Source organism: Sciurus vulgaris (genome assembly GCF_902686455.1).
Source record: "Sciurus vulgaris genome assembly, chromosome: 8".
Classification (NCBI taxonomy): domain Eukaryota; kingdom Metazoa; phylum Chordata; class Mammalia; order Rodentia; family Sciuridae; genus Sciurus; species Sciurus vulgaris.
Window position 1 is genome coordinate 72705418 of NC_136468.1, and position 14688 is coordinate 72720105.

A 14688-nucleotide genomic window follows, 5' to 3' on the forward strand; every position below is an offset into this window, starting at 1 on the left:
TGGGAGGATTTGAAATTCTTTGCCCTGTTACTTACCAAGTATAAAACCTTTCCTTTCTCCAGGTATATTTCTCTCTTTCCTCCTACTCCACATAGATTTCCCATTATTTTTCTCAGAAAATGTTTAACTGAGACAAGGCTCAGGTAAGGAATGCTAACAATTATATAAGGTATACCAGGCTCCTTATATATATTTAAAAGGAAATTGTATAGCATTGACTGCAGTTTGTTTAGTACTTTCTGGACACAGAGCTATTCTTTAATGGGATCTGAGTATGTGAGCAACTTTCCTCATTATAGATGTATAACACCAACAACAGCAACAACAACCAACCTGAAGCACCAATTCATTAGAATCATACATAAGGCAAATCTACTCAGTGATCACATTAAAATATGTAGCCAGAAAAAAAGTCATTGCTATGCATACTCCTGTATTAAGATAATTGGAATATGTCCTATACCAGTTCATTTTTCAGTACTGTAACAGAACACTTGAAACTGGGTATCCTTTTTAAAGAAAAGCAGTTTATGTAGCTCACAGTTCTGAAGTTTCAAGGGTGGTCTTCTTGATGGTAGAGTTCCCAGGTGCTTCAGGGTGTACCATTGCCAGAGACAAGGAGCATGCATGTATGTCCTCTTGTCTTTTCTTATAAAGGCATTGGAATTCAATCATGGGAACTCCTTTCTGATGGTTTAAACTAATCCTAATCATTTCCCAAAGACCTCTCCACTAAGAAACACAGTTAATTAGGTCTCCATTCTCTATATATCACAATGTGGATTAAATTTTGACACATACACTCTTAGGTGACACATACACTCCAACCATATACAAATAATAGCATGTCACACTAAAAATCAAATTGAAAAAAAAAAAAAAGCTCAATAAGAAGGCTACATATTTCCCTAGGTGCTAGGTTCTAGCAGTCAAAGAAAGTTTGGTTGAATTAAAGGCAAGCGAAGTTTGTATTTATAGAGATAAATGTGAGTTCATATTTAAAACTATATCACAGTTTCAGGGCTGGAACTGTGATGCATAGTCTAAAGTCTGGCATTAGCAGTGAGTTCGGTCTCATGTCTCTATTTAAATGTTGGCGAGAATAAGGGGGAAAAGGTATACTGCTGATAGGACTGCAAATCAGTGCAACCATTATGGAAAGCAGAGTGAAGAATCCTCAGAAAAATTGAAATGGAACCACCATTTGACTCAGCTATCCCACTCCTTAGTTTATACCCAAAGGACTTAAAATCAGCATACTACAGTGATGCAAACACATCAATGTTTATAGCAGCTCAATTAACAATAGACAAACTATGGAAACAACATAGATGCTCTTCAACAGATGAATGGATAAAGAAAATGTGGTATATATTCACAATGGAATATTACTCAGCCTTAAAGAAGAATGAAATTATGGCATTTGCAGTAAATGGATAAAGCTGGAGACTATCATGCTAAGTGAAGTAAGTGAATCCCCAAACCAAAGGCCAAATGTGTTCTCAGATATGAGGATGCTAATTCACAATGTGGGGGGAGGGGGAGATAGGGAAGAATAGAGGTACTTTGGATGAGACAGAGGGGAGTGAAGGAAGGAAGTGGGTAGAGGGGCAGGAAAGAGAGTAGAATGAATTGGACATTATTACCCTATGTGCATATATGATTACACAATGGGTGTGATTCAACATCATGTACAACCAGAAGAATGAGAAGTTATAATCCATTTATGTATGATGTGTCAAAATGCATTCTACTGTCATGTATAACTAATTAGAACAAATTAAAAAATGAACTTATAATTTCTCAATATTAACTACATGAAGGTTATATAACCTCTACTTTTCAAATAAAAAGCAAAGGTTTCGGATTTAGTGGTAGAATTTCTCTGAAAAGTAAGATCATGTGAAACACCAGGTTACAGGGCCAAAACTTTTGAAAACCTCCTAATACCATTTGTCTTTTGAATTTTTACAAATGTCCATCCAATTTATCACTCTATTCTATATGTAATTTCCATACATTTCTTCAAGCATAAATTAAATCTACAGACATTAAAATCTCCATGAAAATGGAAATATTTGACTTGCAGATGGTATGAGACAAGCAAACCCCTTAATAATTAATGGCAGCATATTTATAATAAAATTTTCTTCTCTGGTTCCCAAATCACAGCCCTGACTAATCAGCAGAGAAGTCCTCCCCTGTGGGTCTTTGTTGGATGTATGTCTGTCACCCAGGGGAGCTGGGGTTTCCCTCTGGCTCCATCTTAAGTGGCCCACCCTCCGTTTGTGGCACATCCCACCTCCCTTTACACGCAGGACCAGCCTTTTGCCTCTTTGCAACTCAGACTCATCCGCGGTGCTCCCCTGCTCTGCGGCCGAGCAAGGTCTCCATGTCGCTCACACTCTTGCCACCTGGCTTCCACGTGGGCTGAGCTGGTGGAAACCACTGGAGGATGGTGTGGGAGCGGGAGAGGCCGGGAATTTCTCCCTGTGTGGCTACTTGCGGAGGGCGGCAATCCCATAGCCAGCTGCTCCGTCTTTCCTGGGGTGACAATGTTAGACTGCTTCTTACTCCAAGATTTAGCACATTTCAGACCATCTCATGGTGCAGCTCATCTAACTCGTCCCATTTTCTAGACTTTGGTATCCCACGAGTAAATGAGTATCTGAGTAAATGGCCCTAACCCATGAGCAAATAGAAATTCTTCAAAAATGAGTGCTTGAGGTTAATCCCATCAGGTAGAAGTCATGTTAGTAGCACATACTCGGGATATGGTCTGATGAAAATGGCACTTCATTCCTGTGATCTTCCCACCCCACACCTACAACCGCAGTCTAATTCTCTAGATAAACATCTACGAACCCAAATCGGAGGGTATTCAACAAAATACCTAAAGCAGCACATCTTCCAAATGAATAAGCAAATAAATTTCTCTCAATATTTTGATAAATAGGACCAAATTATTCCTTAAAAATGGTGAGACTAGTGGGCATGTATGAAAATGTAACAATGGATCGATCTCATTATGTACAACTATGATGCACCAATAAAAATATAGAAAAAAACAGACTATCCAATGAAGGCTTAGTTGTAGTAAACTTGGGAGGATGGGTTCAACACATGACACTTCAATCTCAAAGTCAACAACTTGGGCTTCACTAGTTCACCTATTCAGACCTATATAACGTGCGTACATCTTTGTGTGTTTGAGGGTAAAACTGCTTTGTTTCTGGTTTCATTCCACTGCTTTTGCCTTATGTTTAGGGTCAAGCTAATCCGGTCTGATCACTCGGGCCATCTGGGAGTCTGGCTGTCAGGGAACAGTAGTCTCTGTTGTAACCTCCCTTTCCCCATCTCATACCCAGCCCTAGAATTGATGTAGTAATGATATGAAGGGATACTTGTTCTTAACTATAAAGGAAAGGGGAAGTTTTTGATGGGGTTAGGGCCAAGGGGAGAGAAGAGAAAACTGGAAGGATGGCTTTGCTTCTTTGGTTGATTGAGAGTTCTAGACTGAGTGTGAAGTCCTGTGGCTGAGGGCACACAGGCTGGACACTGAAGGATCCACAGAAAGAGTTTGTACAGGTTTGGGTGAGAGTGAGGCCCAGAAGGTGAAAGAATCTCTGGAGTCTTAAGGTCCAGATGACAAAGTATGGCAGAAGTCTAACAAAGGATTGAATCTCTTCTGTGGGTCTAGGACCACCCCAGTCCCTTGGATTCTGGATCAAAACAGTTGGAATTCTGTGTGACTCCCACTTTAGGGGACTCCAAGATTCCTCAGTTATGTTCCTGCTTGTGCAGGAGAAGTTGCTATAACAGCTACATATACACAAATGTGAGTTGATTTTGTAGACTTTGGTAGGTGGGGTCAAGCTACTGATATCTACCTTGAGATTCTGATTTCTGCCTTGATTCTTACTTTTTTCAAAATTCCAGACCATATGTACAGAGATGACTTGCCAATATGTATCTTTAGTCTCTGTCCTGTAAATATCAGAGCAGTAAATTCAAAAGCCTACTAGGCATTTGTCCACCTTACCAGTGGTCCCTCAAGCACATGGCTAGAATCAATATTTGCTTCTCTTCCCATCATTTCTATTTTTACTAATGACACTATCATTCATCCTAGCTAATTTAAAACTTTTAACCCATTACTGCTCCCTCTACTCAAACTACCTTGGATGAGTTAGGGTGATTCTGGTTGTTAGGAACAGAAACCATGGCAAACAAAATTAACCCATAAGGCAATGATTATCTCACATAATTACAAATTCAGAGAAAATGAAGAAGAGGGAAAGGAGGGGAAAGTGGATCTAATTAACAGTTCAATATGTCAACAAGGACTCAGGCTCTTTCAAACTCTGTACCCTACTGTTTCACCCCAAGTCTAGTTCTCTTTATTGTCTAAGATGCTTAAAGTAACAATAAGGACAATACTCTGTCCTAGCAGAAGAAAGAAACCATGCTCCTGCTAGCTTATGATTCCTTCACTTCCATCAGACTGAGGCCAATCTGGTTTGCGAGACTGCTTGTGGATTCTAGAGTTTTCACACGAAAATTATGCACTAGCTAACAAGAATCTATCCCAGGAAGGGAGAGCAGGGAGACTCATATTCCCCCAAGTTATGTGAGGGACTCCTGGATGCCTAAACATGGTTGCATTTCTACCAAAAAGAAGGTAGCAATGGATGTGAAATGGACCAGGTCTATCAACAAGATGAGATATCCTAGAGAACTCTTGTATTGTCCCCCTGAATACTCCAGTGATATCACCAGGACTTTTTGCTGTCTTATAATTAAATGCTTTTATGCTGAATTCATATTTCCTTTATAGTTTGGTCCCAACGCAGCCTTAGTGCCTGAATACACCTTCCACTTCAGCCAGACCAGGCCACTCGCATTCTCCTATCTGCTTTGCTCCATCTCACGTCCTTCACTTTATAGGTTTTGACTTTAGAGCCATTAATACTTCCACCTAGATGTTCCACTAAACCCTATTTCAATCAGCAAAGCTATTGTTTACACCTCTATTGCAAAGGGCTTTGTTGTTATTATTGTTATTTTGTCTGGGGTTTGGTTTTGTTTGTCAGGTTGGTTGATACTGGGGATTGAACCCAGGGGTGCTTTATTATTGATCTACATCCCCAGGCCTTTTTATTTTTATTTTGAAACAGGATCTTATTAAGTTACTGAGGGTATCGCTAAATTTCCCAGGTGGGCCTCAAACTTGCAATCCTCCTGCCTCTCAAGTTGCTGGGATTACAGGAATGGATCATTGTACTCAGCTGGGACAGTGTTTCTGAACAGTCTTAGTTATTACAACCACACAGGAAATCTTTCTTAAAATCACCTATTCCCAGGACTCCAGAACCTCTGATTTAATTGATCTGGAGGAAAGCACACACACTGTTTTTTAGTTTGTTTACTTGTTTGGGGCTATGGTGGTAGGGGTCAGGTCTAGTTGTTTAAACTTCTCCAGGTGATTCCAATGCATAGTTAGGACTGAGACGTCTCCAGAATACATCATTCTTTCACATCAGAGTTGAAGGTAAATCTCTCTTGCTCTTAAATTTCCACAACATTTTTATTTCTCTCCTACCAACTTCTACTATAGTTGTGTAAGTGCCTGACTGAACAACTGCCCCAGACAGTAAACTCTTTAGAACAAGGTCCATGCCACATCACCTACCATAGGGTCTAGCATATAATAGATAATGGTTCATGAAAACATGTACAAAAGCACATAAGTATTTAGAATAAAATACTTTTCAAAAATAGAATAATGATGTATCCCTGGTATCAACTAATAGTTTTGTCAGATCATCATAAATTCCAAATAGTTTATCAACACCTTGCCAAAGAATAATAAAGAGATTTGCTGTGATGTATGCGAATTAAGTCTTACTAAACTGTTGTCATATTTTATAGAATCTGCAAAACCAAAATCACTTTTAACTTCAAATCATAAGAACCCCTCAATAGTACACACATCAATCTAGGCTTAAATTCTTAAAACCTGCAAAGATTCTTTTAAAAAACACTAAATATTAAATGTCTGCTCTGTACTTCCTTCTGTGCTAAGTCCTTTTCAAACATTATTTAATTCTCAGAACAAACCTACTTGGGGAGTGTTACTCAGTTTAATTACTGTAACAAATATCTGCAATAATAAACTTTTAAAAAGAAAAGGTTTATTTTGACTCACGGTTTTGGAGGTTCCAGTCCATGATTGGTTGGGTCTGTTGCTTCTGTGCCTGAGGTAAAGGCATGCAGGCAGAGTAAAGTGGCTCACCCCCTGACCCCCTGGCAGGGGAACGTGGGAGAAAGGAAGAGAAAGAGACCAGGTCCCCGAATACCCTTCGCAGGCACAGCCTCAATGATGTAAAACCTCCCACTAGGCCCCACCTTCTACAGGATCCACCCAGTAGAGCCAAGCTGGGGCCTCAGCCTTTAACACCAGGACCTTTCAGGGAAGTTTCAGATCCAAACTATGGCAGAGAAGTTCTAGGATTGCTGCATTTACAAATTAGAAGATTGAAGAGTCGAGAAACTTGCCTAGAGTTACATAGCTGGTAAACAGCAGAGCTGTGATTCAAACCCAATTCTGTCTGATTCCAAACCCCAAAGCTTACCCCTCAACAAAAGCATGCTGCTGAACATTAGAATATTCTTTGTATAAAATACAAACTCTTTCCAGAAAACTTAATCATTTTTCCTAAACTATTATTATAAACTAAATTAATCATCTCTAGTACCAATGACTTCATAAAGTAAAAACTTTATAATCAATTATTTGGGAAGGAAGGAAAAAATAAAGCTAGAATTCAATCTTCACAATTGAGTCCCTTCTTTTTTCAGAATGTAATTTGACAGAGCAGGGACCAAGCCTGTGAGAACAATTGAAGGATGGGGCCTCTGAGAACCTTCTATCAAAAGAGTAATATTCAGAAAAGAGCTGACAGATAAGAACCATCCCTCTTAATATTTAGCAAATTCCATTTAGGATAAGTTTGCACCCATGAAGTCCCTGTGATTTCAAACCGGGGCAAGTATATCAAACTTCCATTCAATAGATATTTGAAATAAAAATAAGTCAAATTCAGGTGGTAGCTCTATTCTACCAAAGAACAAAACTCTTTATACATTAAAAACCTTGTTATATGAGATTCATGAACTCCATTCTCTTTGGTAACCGCCAGCATATTTAGATAATTGATCATGTGTGCTGCCCTTGGGTTCCTACTGACTGTCAATTAAGTTTGTTCTTAATGTCACTGCATGGAAATGGCTACAAGCAAAGACAGATGACACTACTGCTTTAGGGCGAAAGGATTTGAAAAACATCATGACAAATGCTTGTGGCAACTCACAGCAGAATATTCGGATGTAAATTCTACTTTACATCAACAGTGTAATATTTATCTCTGACAGTCCTGATTGCCTATAAGGGAGGTCCTTTTTAGAGATTAGGTTGAATAAAATGTTGGCTTTTACATTAAAATGCTCATAATTAGGAATGGCACACTGTTAATTGATCACTTCATTGAGGTCTTCTGGAAGGTTTTGTTTCTTTCCTAAGGAAAGTAAACTTAATAGAAGCAGAACAAAGTTAAGAGACATGTTATAAGTATTTGGACTTAGGTACCTGGAGGCAGTAGCCTCTTCGTTATTTCTTGAATTGCTGCCTTATTAATGGGATGCATCAGTCATGACTCTTCCTGTTTCAACTGACTGAATCCCAACTAAGTGAACCAACTAGAGTGGACAATGGGAAATTTATTGGCCCCTAAAACCCATCTGCTGAAGAGGCAGAAGTGGCCTGACCTCTAGAACTGATACCAAGGACTCAAAATGGCTAGAGAATAATAAAGGATCTCCTTTCACAGTCTGAATCTGAAAAGTCTCCACAGAGGAACTGTCTTGCCCTGGTTTGAATCACCTGCCCATTACTTAGATCAGTCACATGGGCAAGGGCTGAATCATGAGGAGAGACCACCCTTCCAGGTCAATGCCCACTGCAACAGATAGGGGATTCGTTTCTGTTGTCAGAAGAGGGAAAGTCATGAAAAGCCAAAAACAAGAGGTAATTCATAGGACAAAGATGATTTAGACAGTGTAAGAAATTTAAAAAAAAAAAAAAAATCCCAAATCTGACCCTCTTGTCACATAATCACGTATGACAAAAGTGAACAAAAATTAGTGCTGTAATAAGATTTTTAAAAATTTTGGTAACATTGAATTGGGTTTAATGAGCCATAATTCATTCTAGCCTACCTGAAGTGAGGAGCATTAGTTTTAGTAAAGTAAAAAGCAATGCAGGATCAATCTTCAGTTCTCCTTTTTATGAAGATAATGTGTGTCCAAGATTCCCATTGGCCTAACTAGATTATATTCTGTCCAACAGGGGAAAACTACATTCTTAACTTTATAATGGTTGCTTTTCCATCTATGGAATGCCACATTAAAATTTCAAAGATATTCTTTATACCGGTTGCAGCCAGGTTGCCTGTGTTTAAACTATTGCTTAGGCAAGTACAGGGGTTTAGGATAATTATGCAGGTTTTCCTATTTATTTATGAAGTGGTTTAAACCAAGATTTATCATTGAGTATAGATGTCCTATGCATAACAAACAACAATCATCTCTTTAGTCTGGTTGTTGAGTGTTAAATTTGGCTTTCAAATCCAACTATTTGGTATTTAAAGAGAAAGTTAACCAAAATAAACATTAGAGAGCTAGAATTGAAAAGAAGTCTCTGACCAAGAGCTTGAAGAGTGAAATTTCATTTAATAGTCAATAGAAGAATTGCAAAAGTTATTCATGATAAAAAATAATAGAGTCTATTTTCACTGCATTTCTACATTCCAGAATTCCTAGTGCTGTTTTTATCTAATATGAAACTTCTGGGTGGCTGGATTCTGCTGTAATTCTTGAATCCACTGACATATCAGTTGTGAAATTATGTGAAAATGAAAAGCAAAACACAATGCAAAATTGAGATTCTTAAGATGCCAAAATATTCTATTTTATCCTTCATGAAATCTGCCAAATCACCTGTTCTCCTTATTCAAAATGTGCAGTGTGTGCGGAGCTCAGCCTGGCTCATTAGAAAATCAAGCTGGAAAGAAAGAGGGAGATGTGCAGACCTGGGTGGGACTCTGGGGAAGGGAAGTGAGTCCGGATACGCCTCTGAAGCTGGAGGATGTTTTGGAAGTCCAGGCAATCATGTAGGCTTGAGTAGCAAAGGAACAAGTTTGGCCCAGAAAGATATCTAAGTGCGAATCTGAACTTACAGCTGCAACCTGCTTCCCAAGTTCCAGACTTGTTTATCCAAGTGCTTCCTTCTTTCAACAAGGATGTACAGAGCACCTGCAAAGTGCCAAGGGGACATGGAAGTGAGGAAAATATATGTGATGCCAAGAGTCTAACAGAGGGCAACAGAAATAAATCAGAAAGTTCCATAGAGGAAGAAGTGCACTGAAGGAAAACACCCACAAGGAGATTCTGAGGGAAGCCTGAACAGAAACACCTGAGGCAGAGTTGTCACACACCTCGAGCCAGAACCAAAGGATCCCAGGCGAAAGTGAGCTCTGGTCCGTATGCCTCCACAAAAACTTATGTTCAAATTTAACACCCATTTGTTATATCAAGAGGTCGGCTCAAAGGGGACCCTTAAGAGGTGATCGGGTCTCAAGGACCCTGCACTGAGTTAATGGGGTAATGGGTCATCTCCAGAGTGGTCCTATTATAAAAGCCATTTTGGCCCTGCTCTTGGATACACCCTCTCACCACATGGTGCCCTTTGGCACCGCAGAGCCTGGGGTGCTCCTACTGGCAAGAACCTCACCTTGTACCTCCTTGTACCTCCTGAACCAGGAGCTGAGTAAGCCTTCCTTCTTTATTCTGTGATTCTCGATGATAGCAAGAGAAAAAAGACTAAGAATGGTGGGAGGGACGAGAAAAATTGTGCCTGTGGGTAAAGGTAAGAAAGGAATGGAGCACATTGTAGGAGTCTATGCTGCCAATGTGACTGTGGATCCACCGGGGAGACAAGTTAAAAGATGGGAGAACTTCCAGAACTGGACCACACTGGTCCCATGGGCAACGTTCATATTAAGCATTGGCATCAGATCTGCTATTTTGGGGCTGCCATTATTCTGCCTCCCCCACATCACTTTACAACTTCCGGGAACTTCCTTGCCAGTAATTGGTCCAGATTGTTAACCCAGGAACCTCCTCACCAACCATTGGTCCATTGTAATTAGCACGCAAAATTCCACTACTTAAGAGTTCCCCTTCCATTTTCTCTCCCTCTCCTCCTGGCTTTCACGCTCTCTCTGGCTGCGCATGCTCTCTCTCTCTCTCTCTCTTATTTTCTCTCTCTCACCCTGCAGGGAGACACTCTACCTGTCCACTTAATAAAATCTCTTGCTTGAGTTCCTGTATCTGGAGTGGTTTCTGGGTGCTTTCATTAAGTATTTTACTCTTCATTCTGAGAGTAGTGGGAAGCTAAGAACACATATGATTTAAATTTTTGAACAACATTAAGAAAAGATACAGGGCAAATTAATTTAGTAATGTATATTTTTTAAACCAGTATAACCCATATAACATAATTTCAACATGTACACAGTCTTAAAAATTATTAATAAGATACTTTGTACTCTTACACTTGTGGCACATCTCAGATTAAGACCAGCCACATCTCAAGGGCTCAATAGTCCCATGTGAGCTAGTGGCTACCAACTGCACAACATAGCTCTAGACAACTAAATGCATTATTGCAAACTGAGCTAAGTTCTCAGGAGGTTATATACCTCTGGGGTATATAAAGGTGAGGGAGTGACTAATGAGACTTGGTGAGACAGAGAAAACCTCTGTGAGAAAGTAACACTTAAACGAAATCCTAAAGAACAGCGGGTATGGACTTAGACAAGGAGCACAGAGCTCCCTGCCACAACCCTCTCATCTCTGTCAGCCATAGTAGTTAATTAAGGAGATACCAGAGGAGGGGTGATGGGGGATTAAGAAAGGAGACAAATAGATACACAGAGGGTGAAAAGGTTAGAGTCAGGTGGGTAACCAAGCCCTGGTGATGCTTGACTGACTCAGAGCTAACTCAGCAAGTACATAGGTTTCATCATCCAAAGATTAATTAGGGTCATCTTGTTTTGCTTGGAATTCACTATCCCCAGGAGAAGATGCTGAACTTAAGGCCTTGACTGATAGCGTCATGCACCTTTGCCTGTAGCTACCCCTGGCCAGTGTTAACATAGCAACTGGGGCATCTTGATCAGTACCTTTGTACAGGCAGCTGCCCGTGCAAATGCAGCCATGAGAGTCAGACCATAATTTAGATCACCACTCTCCATAGCTTCCTGTAGCAACAGGTACACAATATCCATGATATGATAGAAAAAATCTCTGGGAAGACTTCTGAGGTCACCCAAGAAATTTTTTTTAAATTTTTTATTTTTTACAGACTGTATTTTGATTCAGTGTACACAAATGGGGTACATCATTTCATTTCTATGGTTGTGCATGATGTAGATTCATACCATTTGTGTAATCATACATATACATAGGGTAATGATGTCTGTCTCATTCCACCATTTTTCATACCCCCACTCCCTCTCATTTCCCTCTATGTAATCTAAAGTTCTTTCATTCTTCTTTTATCCTCCCACCCCCATTATATATCATCATCCACTTATCAGAGAAAACATTTGCCCTTTGGGTTTTTGGACTTGGCTTATTTCACTTAGCATGATATTCTCCAATTCCATCCATTTATCTGCAAATGCCATAATATCATTCTTCTTTACAACTGAATAATATTCCATTGTGTATTCATACCAGTTTCTTTATCCATTCATCTGTTGAAGGGCATCCAGGCTGGTTCCACAATATACCTATTGTGAATTGACCTGCTATAAACATTGATGTGGCTATGTTACTGTAGTAGGCTAAGTTTAAATCCTTTGGGCATAAACCAGGGAGTTGGATAACTGGGTCAAAAGGTGAGTCCATTCCAAGTTTTCTGCGAATTCTTCGCACTGATATCTTCCAAAATACAGTTGAGAACTGAAGAAGGGATTTTAGCAAGTTCAAGGGTTGTACTTTCAGCAACCCCCTCCCATCCCCATGCCACACCAGTTATACAATCTGAATCAGAGCCCTCTTCTGCCATGTTGGGTATTAACCATGCTTTTGGATTCTGTATTGACTGTTTAGCATTTGTTATGCCTAACCTCTCCTTAAGTCTGCCAAACCATAGGGCCAGACTGATGACCAAAAGGTGTTCACATCTTCCCCGCAAACTAGCTTCTGTAGATATAAAAGAGCCCTTACGAGTCCCCCAACCACCAACCCTGACCTGTGTGTTTCCATGCAGTACCTTATAAAGGATGTCTTTTCCTAGTCACTTTTCACCAGAGTCATAAAGGCAAAGTTCCAGTTGCTCCATCCATCTGCTCTCTGATCCCAGCACATGAGAGGTCTTGGGTGACTCTAAATGGTGTGCTGTGCCTCTCACTTCTGAGGGAACTGTATTAAAACCTTCTTTCAAGGACATTAATATCTCCAAATTGTCCCTCAGCTACCTTAATAAATTAAGATGTAGGCATAATTCAGGCTCCCCAGCAGAGGGGAGGATTCTTCTCTAACATACTCACCGCCACATGGGCAAATGGTCTGGTGTTAGTTTAATATCTGTCTTCCGCACTCACTTCTAGTTTTCTTGAGTCAGGAATGATCCATCTTATCACCATTTGTTCAGCATGTAGCACAACTAGCACAAAGCAAATGCTTCATATATATATATATATATATATATATATATATATATTTTTTTATTTTCTTTTTTTCAGTGCTGGGGATTGAACCCAGGGCCTTGTGCTTGCAAGCACTCTACCAACTGAGCTATGTCCCCAGCCCACTTCATATATTTTTCTAAGAAAGAAAAGAAAGATGTGGGGGAAGTAGTGGAGGAGAGAAAGTCTTAAGAATAAAGAGAAGAGGTCCACAGGGGTGTCCACATTCAAAGGGGACTTGACGCAGTGTCTGAGCATTGGGTTGGGGTAACTGGATGCTGTGCATCAGAAAAGCTGCTCTGTTCAGGGTAGAGGATTCACAAAGCTTATGCAATACAGCAGGTCTTTCAAAGCTGAGGAGGGCTAGGCAGGAAGACTGAGGCTAACCCCCACTTCTACAGATTGGACCACAAGACAATTCATAATTAACAGCATATCACCTTTCAGTGAATATTCACATGCCCAGACACTTGGACACTGGTTCTATAGGAAGAAAGGAAACTGCCAATTACACCTGCTGCTTCTCTGTTTGCTGTAGACAAGATAGGCTCAACTGATGTAGCATCTGCAGGTAAAATCAGCAATGATGCCAGAAAAATAGGCTAGAGAAGGTTTGGGTTAATTGAAGTCCATGAAGGACATAAAATCCATCTCAGTATTTCTCTCTTCCTTCCACTCTTCCTCCTTCTTTTTCCTTTCTCATCTTTCTGATATTCTAAGGAAATAAGAATGCATTTATAGGAAAATATGGCAGCAAGGTTATGCATATATGACCTTTAGAATATATAAATTTGACCAGTTCCCATGCACAACCAGCTACTCTATATCTTTTTTAAAAGTAAGAGGAGGAGTATTATAAAGGAAATACTTGATTCTTGGACTGTTTAAATGTTTAGTAATTTTGGTCACATAGATTTCATATAGTCATACTAAATGGAGCTTGGTTTGGGGAATTTCAGTTTTTCTACATAAGCCAAACTTGATGAAAATAACCCAGTTTAAAAGACCTAAAGTTGGCCTCATATTTTTAAATATGGTATTCTACTAGCAAAATTATTTTTTTAGAATATACTATGCAATAAAGCATTATAATGTACATAATGAATAAGTGGTGTCACTACTGGATTGATTACCAAGGGTACAGAAAGAATTAGAATTAGAGATCATTTTAAGAGCAAAGTTCAGAGGCTAGAGAAACTAAACATATTGGATCATTTGATTTCTAGATTTAAACAATGAATTATTGGAAACCATGACAATCTCATTTATATCTGGTCCTTTCACATCATAACTTGCTAGATTGCAATATTTAAGCAGCATTATTCTCACTGTACATAATAACTTGTTTACTTCTTTTATGTGTCTAATTTTTCATTACTGTGCCAGTCTCACTTTTTAAATTTAATATGTAATTTCAAAGCAGAAAATCAACTCTAGTTTCTATATTAATTATGGGAATTATCCAATTCCTTTTTAAGCATTGACAGGGCTTGCAATATACTAAACCTTTGGATGAGCCCACATCAACTTTGATTGTAATGAGAGGCTGTGGTTTCCCCCTGGTAGCTAATTAGTGTTATTTATATAGCCACCTTTAGTCCGTGAAACTCCAAAATAAAAGAAATGTGTTTGAACCCATGTAAGGGCACTATGATAGCTTCCCGTAAATATCTTATTTTCTGGGATCTTTTAATGGAATATTAAATGAAGCATTAGAAATATATCCCTCTGAAACTTGATTTCCTCCATCCTGCTAAAAATGTTTTGAATCTAAATTCTGACATGAATTATTAGCTGAATTATACTTCATTCTTATTTGTCAGTGTTCATTCTCATTTTTTAAAGAATATCACTACTAAGTAAAATTAATATG